General features: G+C 34.3%; 1 pseudogene; it reads right to left on the reverse strand.

The window, feature by feature from the left end:
- Nucleotides 1-2,258: 2,258 nt before the first annotated feature.
- LOC128174193 (uncharacterized) lies at nt 2,259-5,710 on the reverse strand (annotated as a pseudogene).
- Nucleotides 5,711-13,438: the final 7,728 nt, after the last annotated feature.

Raw genomic sequence — 13,438 nt, forward strand, 5'->3', positions numbered from 1 at the left:
AGTTCAAACTGTTATCATTATTTTTATTATTATTTATAATGAACTATTAGACTAGTACATAATTTTCAAATGTAACTGTTTCTCGCAAGTGACAGAGTATAAACAAATACAGTTTTAGAAAGTTATCATTGTAATAAAGAATTTCTGTTTATTACTCTATTATCTTATAAAATACCGGCAGTACCTTTTAGCCTTCCTGTAGTACTTTACATATTTTACAAAGTATAACCATTTTTTATTAAAACAAGTAAGCAAATCTTTTAAAGTACCTGTACAAATGAGCAAAACTTTTGAAGTCATTTCATATCCCATATATAAATTTACTTAATACAGTATTATTGTAAAATAATAACATTTATGTAAACTTTATGAGATTTCTTTTAATGTGATTTAGCATTGTATGTATTGTACCTTGAGGGGTTCAGCATCATGGGTTACCGACAATGCTTCTTGTCCAATCAAATGTCAGGCAAAAAGAATCGCACAACGTTGAGAAACTGACTAGAGAGCAAACTTTTTGTACTAAGTGGATCAAGTTCAGAAATGGCAGACGACGGCTTCAAAGTTCTATGACATTTGCCATACAAATATGTAAAGACCAAGTGTTTCCCTCATCAAAGGAATCCTGAACTTTGTGTCCAACATCGAGACACCAGCAATCCAGTAGGGGAAGATGAAAGAGAGAGTAGCCCTTAAAGAGTACTCTGAGATTACGAAGATACACCATCCATCATTTTCAGCTAGATGGAGTGGTCTGGTGCTCAACCAACACTATCCTACTCTTGGAGCCAACGCAGATGCAATGACTGACTGTGTTGTGGTAAAAGACTTGTGGAGATTTAGTGTCCGTTCAAGATCAGAGACACTATAATCCTCGTGAAGTCAAGTTCCTAAATCAGCCTTGGTCGATACTAGTATACTGCTTGACCGGCGGGGGACCCAGGAATTCTATTCTTGTTAACAGTGTAAATAACAGAGACAACTCGAACTTGATATTGGATGTGTGTCTAACGTTCTGCACGAATGAGGAAGATCAAGTTTTCTACTCAAATACTTGACCAGAAAATTTGAGTTTGCCAAAAGTGGAAGTCGACCAAGACCATACACATACGAAAAGACAGTTTTTCTATGTAAAAAAGACTGATGTTAATAGAAACTTGCCAGAAAGAGCAAATATTAAACAACTGAAGGACACTATAAAGTACCACTGTATAAGATCAGTACAGCCATTTGTTATTTCAGTGAGGGAGAGGAGTTGTTTCACTACTTTTCGAAAGCTACAGTTCATGCATCCTACCCGCAGAAATCATATTCAGTGACACTTACTATTTTAGAGAACGGCCACAAAGGCGTCGAGCTGACATGTTATTATATATAGATTGATATCAATTAATAATTTGAATTTCTGTACTGTACTAATAGTCGTATATCTAATAATACAGAGTTATATCTAATAATACAGAGTATTAGAATAAAAGAAGGAAATAAATTACGTTTTGTGCTGTTTCAAAAACAATAATCAGTATATTTCGTTATAAAATAGGTAGTGATGCGTTTATAATACAATAACTCATCATGGTTACAAAAAATCGAAGAAATTTCAAAGTTTAAAGTAAAATCATGTTCTTTCTGCTTTAAAAAGTCTTTGCACAGTTTCCACAGGCTCATAATTTGAATACATTAACAGTGTGTCCCTAATTATAATAAAAAAAAAACATACTTTTATTTATTTCAATTCCCGTTTGAAACAAGATTACCTATGCTATGGTTGTTTACAAACAAATCCATAACACGTGCTATCTAAAATGCTCGGCCAAACCAAGTGCATTATCGTGTTTATTAATTGCAACAAAATCTCTAGATAAGTTTATCGCTTACAATTATTTTCGAGACCATGCCCGATAACAAAGAAATTTACATATCAAATTTTATTTCTATCGGGCACGGTCTCCAATCAAAATGTAAGCGATAAACTTAAATAATATTTTAGTTAATGTTTACATTGCACCTTATTGTATTCATCCGCCATTTCTTGATTAAGCAAATTTATGCTAATGCAATGAGTTGTCAATAACCAGGGAGGCAAAGTTGGATTTTTTATACACAATTTAGTTGAATAAAAGGAATACAAATCTTGTAATACGTTAATACTTCAAGGAACTTATTTTTTATGTGCATTTAAAAGGCGGTGCAGAGCATGAATTTTTGGACGATTGCCAATCCAGACGATCGCTCGAAGGCTGCCGAGCATTAGCTACTATAAATACTGTTTGTGAGAATGTTGTCAGAGTGTTTAATGGGACAATTTTTTTTTCAATATTTTAAATTTCTTCATCCTCTCAATTACACGCTCGACATGAATCCTCAACTTGGCAATAGTCCTTGTCTGTGCCTCCTCCTGTGGCGTTAAGTTTGCCCTATCTCCCAGATATGGAGGAATAACTATATGCACCTTTTTTCAACAATAAGTCCCGTATGTTAAAAACTCGATCCACCATGACAAGATCTCCCTCATATAACTTATTTAAAATCCCACTTTTCTTAAAAATATCTTTGTCAGATATTGAACTTTCATAGACATCGGAAATAAAAGAAATAGCTCCAGATTGGGTGATCCCAACCAAGACTTTGCATTTCCAATAATTTTTGAAAGACGAATACAAATTCCCTTGTTGTTCATAATTTCTTGGAGCTTGGGTGAAGAATTCTGTGGCATCCAGGATGACTCTTACATTTTTAAATTTTCTGAAACTTTTAGGAAGATGCTTTTGAATTTTTTTTTCGAGAAGGAAACATGATGTTTCAAAGTCTATTGAATTAGTGAAAAAGAAACTGTATCCATGTTGTGATAATATTATTAACAGTTGATATTGCAATGCTAAATCTGTAATCTAAATCTTCATGGAGAAGGCCCAGTCTCAATCGTATTAAAGTTAATAATAATTCATCCTGTGATGTGAGCTTCCGCTTTGCTCCCTTGCCTTTCTTGGATTACTCACCCCTGAAATATTTCTTGTGTTTGGTCCAAGAAAATTCCAAAGGCAAAGGAATTGGGAATATGAAAGTCCAGTGTAAAAATGCATGTCTTTATCACTTTCTTTGAGGTTTACAATGCTAAGTTCTTTTGATTTTGCTATTGGATTAATTTTTAGCCGGGCTCTGCTGAAAGCAGAGTCCTGGCTATAGGCAGGCCAATTGCCAATGTTACTATAAATAGCACAAATGAACAAAAAACCAAACAGCGTCAAGGTAAAGCTTCCGCTATACCAAATAGTTACACAAAGAGCCACGTTTTGTCAAAAGTGTTGGCATTTTGTTTCTTTTTTCTAAATTTCGAATGAATTGTCTATCTTTTTTAGTTTTCTTATTAATAACGTGTTTTTAAAACATTACTATGCATTTTGAACTCATACAATGCGCATGAATTTCCATGAACTACTTTGCTGCACGATGAAGAAACGGGGATTGGATATATATTGCTTGTTGCAAAATTCAAGGCAGCAACTGTTGAACTTTTTAACTTCTACTAGACAGACTTATTTTTTGTTTATAGCCGCTTACAAAATTTGGTCGCTCTCTGATGCTTTGCCGACATTAAAAGCATGAGAGAGAGAGAGACAGAGAGAGAGAGACAGAGAGAGAGAGAGAGAGAGAGATTTTCAGTCTTTACTACACAATATGCACAAGAAAGCATATTGACGCAAGCGTCAAATGGGCCGCAAAAATATTTGTTGAATGAATCATTGATTGTTAAAATAAAAACACCCCACAAAGAAGAAAATAAAAGTTGGTTGTACTAATTTTTATGGTAAATTTTAATATACTTTCAGCAACTTGTTTTGAAGTAAGTTTAAGAAATATTTTATTCAAAAATATACATATAAGTATATAAATGAATCTGGATTGAACAGCAAGCAATACTAGCCTATATTAGTTCTCTCCATCTGAGATTGAAGTTTAACATTTAACTATTATCATAAAGAATCGATTACGTTACTGAAAGCATTTCTAACGGAAATTGTATGATCATTGCCATAGTATGAAGTAATGGAGAACACACTGCATGATTTGTACATTACTCTAATACAAAGTTCAACAAATCATTTTTCTCTTGGAGATTATGAATTTCAAACGGTTAACCATTTTGGGTTTTTTGTTGTTGCATAGTATTGAATGAAAACTTAATGCATTAATTTAATATATGATTTCAAGGGACCTCATAATTAAGTTCAAATTTTCCAGTCAATTCAAATTTTCATTTCTGTCATATTCTTGCGTAAATAAATGATATAAGATTAAAATAAATGTCATTTCATGATATTTTCTACCACATTTTACATGGGAATATAATAAATACACACGCAGAGTCATTTTATTTGACACGGCTTATAGAAATTCAAATACATCATTTACATAAAATCTAATGACATTCAGGTCTTTAGTATTTCAGGTCTTTAGTATGTCCCGCATACCGATCCTGATGCATTGTTTTGAAAAGAATGACAAACTCCGAAATTTTCCGAATAGATTATAGTCTCGATAAAATCGCGCCAAATACGACAATCTACTAAGTATGACCTACTTTTCATTTATGAATAAAACAAAAAATATGTGATATTTTCTAAAAGGCATAAAACATATTTCTACCTGCAAATTTACTTTAAATTCATAAAAATAAGCATAGTATTAATTCTATTAAAAAAGAACTGTCCCGCAGAAACGCAGTAACAATATTTAAATGTGTATCAAATAACGGACCGCCTTCCGGCGGCCCGTAATAAAGACACACCAAAAGAGCCCGGCTTTCAGTACTTCAGTACTTTGATTATCTTTAGGTCTTCATTCTCGTATTTCAGTTGGTGATTTTCAAGTTTTAAACTTATGGGTTCTTTTAAGACTAAGCACATTGATGTAGTTTGGGTTGAATTTTCCTGAAACTTTCTTTTGGATCCTCTTTCTATTTCAGATGGAAAAGCTTCCATAAATATTCTTTTTAAAATGTTGCTTTTCTGACTGAAAAATAATATTTAAAATCGTTAATTAATTGTAGGAATAATAAATGTGTAACCAGTTTATATGCCAAAAAACAATTGTATTTCATTACCTGTTCATTATCCGTTGCAATGACAAGAGTATGCTGGCGGCTTCATGTTTCTTTATATCCTGGCCGGTGTATGTGTTACATGTACTGTTATCAGTTTCGCCATCAGTAAAACTTGTAGACAGGGCTGTGCTCAGCATGTCTATTTCCTCTGATAATTTTAATTCCCTTCTGACGGCTCTTCTTGGTTTCTTTAAACATTTCTCTATGTTTTAAATAACATAAGCTTAGTTTGTGTAATACGTTAATGCGTAATTTTCTGCCTGAAGATATTAATAAAAATAATTTATATAATTTTGCATATTAAAACATACACATTAGCTTGTATACCTCATATTTTGTAGAAGTTGCAGGGATTGGATCTGGGTGATCAGATGTTGGGCCTGCATTTCCAACAAAATGCAAGCTACAAATATATGTGTCTTTTTTCACAGATTCTGCTGTGAATTTCTGTCGACAACATACTTTAGCCCACCGTGCACATTTTTCAGGTTCTCTGTGTTTTTGTGGAAAACGAATGAAAAACACGTCTTTCATTTCAGCCTTATATGGATATCTAGAATTACTGTTACAAGTCCCATAACAACAGTGCTTTGTGGCCCCCTTTTTAAGAAAAATTTGTCATAATAACAACTGGCTGACCCCACTGCAAGTGTACACTGTTTGTCCGAAACTGTTATGGCTGCTGTGCGGTGCATGATGGGTTAATCTATTTTTAGCAGTGAGGCTGAATTATCGATCGGTGCTATTGGAAAACCATTAATAGATTATCGAGAAAGTGATCAAGTGTTCCGTTTAGAGAGTCCTTTTTACCTCGTATACCACGATGATCGGAGTCGTGCGAATATCTTGTAGTTTTCAGCACGTGTCAATTACTGTCAATCAAAATCCACATGGTACAAATAAACGATATAAGATTATTTCGGTTTGTACGAGTCTTAAATTTCCGGAAGCTCATAATTACATTAATTAGGTATGTGAAAGGGATTTTTATCTATATCAGTTGTTACGATGAACGTAATTTCTTATTTCCTAACAAAACAATGGGTAAAAATCTAAAGTTGTTCACACATGTGTTTTCAGCTGTACTGCATGTCTCTTTAACTGGCGCTTTACTAAATCTTCACCTTAAAGGCCGAGGTTTGGGTATAAATAGCAGCCAATCGGGGAAATGGTGGGGAATATGATTTTTCTTGCCACTTTCAGATTACAGGAGTTAAATTTGAAATATCTCTCAATTAGGTTATATTTAGACTGCAATAGGCAACTCACCCACAATCTTAGAAACAGAAATATGATTTTATTGTGTTTGTTTTATTAGGTCTTTCCACCTTTCAGGTGAAAGACCTCTTGTTTTCTTTATGTTTTTAGGTCTTTCCACCTTTCAGCTGAAAGACCTCTTGTTTTCTTTGTTTTTTATTCTTCTTCTTCTTCTTCTTTTCTATTTAGCTCGGGGTGACTTTTTTATTATTAGAGTTATCCAAACAATTTAAACTTTATGTAATTGCTCATTAAAAGTTATGGTACCAATTGACCCTGTGTCAAAGAACTCCCAGAACTTACAGAGTTATTGCCCTTTGAGAAGGAAATGCTTGTTATCGCTACTCCTCTGAAACCATAAGAGATAGAGATTTGGAACTTTTACCAATGTCTTCATTACACTTAGAGGGTTCTTCAATCTATTCGTACCAAAAAGATCTGAGGCCCCCTTGTAGTAGTTATTGCCCCTGAAAGTATTTAAATTTTCATAAAATCACTTCCAACTTCTTTATTATTTATCATAGAGACTTCGAACCACTTGGGATGGAAGCGTCTACCTTGGCCGAACAAAATGACATAAAGGTCAAAGGTCAAGGTCATTTAAGAAGCTGTTAATTAATGACTTTTTATATCTCTTTTGTTAAGGGTGGTAGAGAAAAACTCTTTTATGGATTTAGTAGGACATCTTAAGACAATTTAAAATATAGCCCCTTGGCTCATACTTTTTAATAATTACACAGTTATAGCCCCTATTGTACGAAATGCTTGTTATCGCTACTCCTCTGAAACCATAAGAGATAGAGACTTGGAACTTTTACCAATGTATTCAGTGCACTTGGAGGGTTCTTCAATCTATTCATACCGAAAGGATCTGAGGCCCCCTTCTAGTAGTTATTGCCCCTGAAAGTTTTTAAATTTTTATAAAATCATTTCCAACTTTTTTATTTTTAGTCGTACAGACTTCGGACTACTTGGAATAAAAGCATCTACCTTGGCCGAACAAAATGACATAAAGGTCAAAGGTCAACGTCATTTGGAAGTCTGTTAATTAACGAATGTTCATCTCATTTGAATTACAGAATTATAGTAAGGGTTTCAATAGCTTGCTGGATTGCGCAATAAGGTATTCAATTGGGTCAGCCAGGTATCACATCAAGTTCTGTGGTTACTCAAGTGGAACTTGTTTTTACAGTCAACCCATTCATTTTGTACAAAGACAGCTAGCCTCTAGAGCACTCTCTTCTATTGTTAGTTAAATCTATTTCTATAGTATTGGCTTGATAATAATAAAAAATCTCTTTAAAAACCATTTATCAATTAATGGCTTCGTTGTTTTCCCATTTTATAGTACAGCATGTATCATAGGTATACTAATTTTTTTTATACCTTATTGAGCAATCTAGCAATTCAATAAAAATATTAGGTGGAAAGACCTCTAATTCTTCTAGAACAACTAGCCTACTAGTTAGGTCTTTCCACCTTTCAGGTGAAAGACCTTTTGTTTTCTTTATGTTTTTTATTATTCTTATAATTTTTCTTTTCTATTTTCCTTGGGACAGCTTTTTTATTTCAAGAGATATTGAAACAATTTATTCTTAATGTTATTGGTCATGAAAAGTTATGGTACCAAATGACCCTTTGCTTGAAAACTCCCAGAACTTACAAAGTTATTGCCCTTGTGTACGAAATGCTTGTTATCGCTACTCCTCTGAAACCATAAGAGATAGAGACTTGGAACTTTTACCAATGTCTTCAGTACACTTTGAGAATTCTTCAAACTATTCATACCGAAAGGATCTGAGCCCCCCTTCTAGTAGTTATTGCCCCTGAAAGTGTTAACATTTCTATAAAATCACTTCCAACTTTTTTATTATTTGTCATAGAAACTTCGGACCACTTGGGATGGAAGCGTCTACCTTGGCCGAACAAAATGACATAAAGTTTAAAGGTCAAAGTCATTTGGATATCTTCTAATTAATGAGTTTATATATCTCTTTTGTTTAGTGTGGTAGAGAAAAACTTTTTCATGGATGTAGTAGGACATCATAAGACATTTCAAAATATAATCCTTTGACCCTTATCGTTAAACAATTCTAGAGTAGTTGCCCCTATTGTACAAAATGCTTGTTATCGCTACTCCTCATTAACTGTTAGAGATAGAGACTTGAAACTTTTACTAATGTATTCAGTACACTTAGACGCTTTAACCTATTCATACCGAACGGGTCCAAGGTCTATTTCTAGCAGTTATTGCCCCTGAAAGTTTCGAGCAATAGAAAAAACACAAATAACTTTTGAATCAATAATCATAGATACATCGGACCACTTGGTATTAAAGCGTCTACCTTGTCCGATCAAACTGACATAAAGGTCAAAGGTCAAGGTCAAGCAATAAAACATTGCTTACTTAATCTTTTGACACTTTTTTCTGAAGTAACGCAGATTAAAAAATACTTTTTTCTATTGAAGCAATCCTATTTTAAACATAAAACACAATGAGGTGGAAAGACCTCTAATTGTTCGAGAACAATTAGTCTACTAGTTTCTTCTTCTTCTTCTTTTTTTCTATTTAGCTCTGGGTGACTTTTTTATTATTAGAGATATCCAAACAATTTAAACTTTATGTAATTGCTCATTAAAAGTTATGGTACCAATTGACCCTGTGTCAAAGAACTCCCAGAACTTTCAAAGATATTGCCCTTTGAGAAGGAAATGCTTGTTATCGCTACTCCTCTGAAACCATAAGAGATAGAGATTTGGAACTTTTACCAATGTCTTCAGTACACTCAGAGGGTTCTTCAATCTATTCATACGGAACGGATCTTAGCCCCTCTTATAGCGGTTATTGTCCCTGAAAGTATTGAAACTTCAATAAAATCACTTCCAACTTTTTTATTATTTATTATAGAGACTTCGGACCACTTGGGATGGAAGCGTCTACCTTGGCCGAACAAAATGACATAAAGGTCAAAGGTCAAGATCATTTGAGAAGCTGTTAATTAATGAGTTTTTATATCTCTTTTGTTTAGGGTGGTAGAGAAAAACTTTTTTATGGATGTAGTAGGACATCTTAAGCCATTTTAAAATATAGCCCCTTGGCTCATACCTTTGAATAATTACAGAGTTATAGCCCCTTTTGTACGAAATGCTTGTTATCGCTACTCCTTTGAAACCATTAGAAATAGAGATATGGAACTTTTGCCATTGTCTTCAGTACACTCAGAGGGTTCTTCAATCTATTCATACGGAACGGATCTTAGCCCCTCTTATAGCAGTTATTGCCCCTGAAAGTATTGAAACTTCAATAAAATCACTTCCAACTTTTTTACTATCTATCATAGAGAGTTCGGACCACTTGGAATAGAAGCGTCTACCTTGGCCGAACAAAATGACATAACGGTCAAAGGTCAATGTAATTTAGAAGTCTGTTAATTAATGAATTTTCATATCATTTGAAATATAGAATTATAGTAAGGGTTTCAATAGCTTGCCGGATTGCGCAATAAGGTATTCAATTGAGTCAGCCAGGTATCACATCAAGTCCTGTGGTTACTCAAGTGGAACTTGTTTTTACAGTCAACCCATTCATTTTGTACAAAGACAGCTAGCCTCCAGAACACTCTCTTCTATTGTTAGGTTTACTGTTTATATGATTGTGTAAAGAATATTCACTTGGCTCAGTTTTGCTCATAGTAAGTGGAAAACAATTCAGAAAAGTAAATTAAAAAATGTTTACGATATATACAACATGGAATTCTTAAAGAAATGGCTTGAAAATAAAAAAAAATATATCTCTTTAAAAATCATTTATCATTTCATGGCTTTGTGGTTTTCCCATTTTATAGTACAACATGAATCATAGGTATAATAATTTTTTGTATACCTTTTTTGAGCAATCTAGCAATTCATTAAATATATTAAGGTGGAAAGACCTCTAATTGTTCGAGAACAATTAGCCTACTAGTTTTTAATTAGTTTTTATTTTTGAATTGAAAAACTGAAGCAGAGTTAAATTTTGAATTATGTCCAAACGATTGACAGGAAGAGGCGGAACAAACTTTGTTATTGTTTACACCGGATGCTGACTCATAGCTTATATATAGTTCCCACCCAGACGAGAGTAACCCTCATGCAGATAAAAGAATTGCCTTACCTCAATGTAAACATGTGTTGAAGTTGAACAGTTAATCCACAATGAATCTGATAATACTGTTTATGACCATGACAAATAAATCTAATTAATCTTGGTGATTAATTTTACGTTAAATTAAGTGTCACAAATAAGCATGATATACATGCATTTACAACATGTACAAAGTCTGTTAAAACTCCTACACTCCTCAATTCATTAATCAGGACTGTCAACATCCCCATTTTCATCTTCATTTTCCATTGTCTAATAGAGTGTGTTTGCACTTTTTACTGCTTTCCAGATTACAGTTGACCCCAGCCATTTTACCGCCATCACACTCATCCTTATGTACCGTAACTGGAATTCCCAATCACATAAATCCTTGAATAATAATTATACCCCCGCTCCGAAGGAGAGGGGGTATACTGTTTTACCCTTGTGTGTCTGTCTGTCTGTCCGTCCGTCCGTCTGTCTGTCCGTAACAAAAAATTTTGTCGCATTTATCTCAGCAACTATTTATCGCAGATGCTTGAAATTTTTACACAGTGTTTGTTAAAGCATGCTATATCGTGGGATATATTTTTGTACCAATCGGACGTCAACTTCCTGTTAAATGACGACTTTGCTTATTTTTTAACTAAAATTTTCAAACAAATTTTCGTCAAAGATTTCTCAGCAACTATTTATCGCAGATGCTTGAAAATTTAATACACTATTTGTTTTGGCATGCCATATTGTGGGATATATTTTTGTATCAATCGGACGTCAACTTCCTGTTAAATGAGTACTTTGTTTATTTTGCATATTCACATCAAAGCGGGGGTATCACTAGTGAGCATTGGCTCACAGATATCTTGTTTTCTCTTCTTGCACAAATGCAAATTCGTAATTCTGTTTAGCTGTCGGTTAATCCCTTCAATTTGCATTATCCTGGATTTTTTTGAATTGTTTATACTCGAGCAGTGTTAGCACTGTTTACAGAACACAAGTCTCTAATTGATGCAAAGGCGCGAAAACTGGCCTCTCTGCATGAAGTCATAAAGATAGCAAAAGGCTTACTCATGGGACATTTGAGAGGTAAAAGTGGAGTCTCAGCGTCAATTCATTGGATTTTTGAAACTGAAAACTGGCACTTCCACCCCCCCCCCCCCTAAAAAAAATTACAAATAAAAAGTATCATGATGAAGGGAAAACTCGTAGCTTTTATTCAATTATCTTTATTATCCATTGTTAAATTTGGATTTTTTTTTTATTACCTCCACCCCTCCATTACCTCCACAGTAGGGTTTCAAATTTTGCATATAACTTTTAGTATTAATCAGTTTCTTGGAATGTGAAGATGGCGACTAACCAGACAAAGAAATTACCAAACTTTACAATTGAAATTCAAGGTTATGCTGAATTTAAAAAATCTATTCAGGACAGTATGAAAACAATGAATAAATGTGTTGACCGCAGCGAGAAACAAACCTGCAACCAATGGTGTAATTATGAATGAACTCTTGACATTCTGGATTGAAAATCATGATGACACTGCAAGGAATGACAGAGAAAATGTTTTCCCACCTTCTTATGTTCAGACCAAGAAGAAGGACACAGACCAGCAAATTTTTGTTGCAGCAGAATCATCAATTTCCAATTTAAGCCAACTTTCTGCTGCTCATTCTAAACTTTGTAATGGTTAGCTTACAGTTTTGAAGAAAACAATGAAAGGTCATGTCATTTCCATTCGGTTTTAGTGCAACGTTGATTAGAGTCATGGATATCTTTGGTCTTCATCTCCTTACCTGCCAAACAATGAATATCTTGTAAACCATCGAGTCAATCATGGATATCTCTGTAGTGGAATGCTACCCTCCCATTATACAAGATTTTCTAATGGCGCTGGAATAGGGTGCATCAAAAAGCAACGAAGAAAGTTTTTCTTCCAAAACTACAAAGAGGTGGCTGAGCAGGTGTATAAAGATTCCACTCAGGATGCTCTCTATGCAGAGATTGGCACTTATGAGGAGTTAGATGGAATAAATATTGTTACAGATGCAAGACATGGATGGCGCAAAAATGCGAAGGATACTTCTGTTGTCGCAATTGGGGAAAATTCTCTCAAAGTTATTGACTGTGTTCATGTAACAAAAGCCCAGGACCCGGTATCTCAGCGACACGAAAAATTTGGCACTGTAAAAATATATGACCACCTTCGAAACAAGAGGTTTCAATCAAAGTACACTCACATGACCGAAATCTAAGCATAAACAAATTTGTCAAAGATACTAGGGAAGCAACAAACCAAAATGATCTTTGGCATGCAGTGAAATCCCTGAAAAAGTCCATAAACAACATATCTGCAGGTACGAAAAAATCTGAAGGATGGACATGGAGTGAACAACTCATCGACAAAACAGAGCCGATAGCAACCCATGTTCACTGGGCTATTCGACATTGTGAAGAAGATCCTGTCAAATTACAAGAGTACATGGACAACATCATTCCACATTATGAGAATAATCACAGCAAATGTCACCCTGCATCTAGGTGCAAGATGGATCCAAATTATGAGCCATCACGGATAGTTTTGACAAGCAAGCACGCCAAAAAGTTGCTTGATAAAACTATCAAAGAGTGTGTAATATACAAATATCCCCAGGATTATGTTCTTGGAAAAGACACATTTTATGTTGAAAGTTTCAACAATGTTATGAACATTTTTCAAGACAAGAGAATTTCATTTGGAGATGACCAGTACAGATTTCGTTCTAATCTTGCTGTGTGTCACTGGAACGAGAATGTAGACAGGGAGTTTACATCTGTACACCGGCCCAACAACCCCAAGGCTCCAAGAAATGCAAAGGGAAAGAAAGTGTACAAGAAACAGACTTTCACTTATAGATCAACAATTTGGAAGCAGTTTATTGAAACAATATACTGACACCATTCTGGCATACATT

The sequence above is a fragment of the Crassostrea angulata genome, chromosome 2 (genome assembly GCF_025612915.1).
Source record: "Crassostrea angulata isolate pt1a10 chromosome 2, ASM2561291v2, whole genome shotgun sequence".
In the NCBI taxonomy this organism is placed as follows: Eukaryota; Metazoa; Mollusca; class Bivalvia; order Ostreida; family Ostreidae; genus Magallana; species Magallana angulata.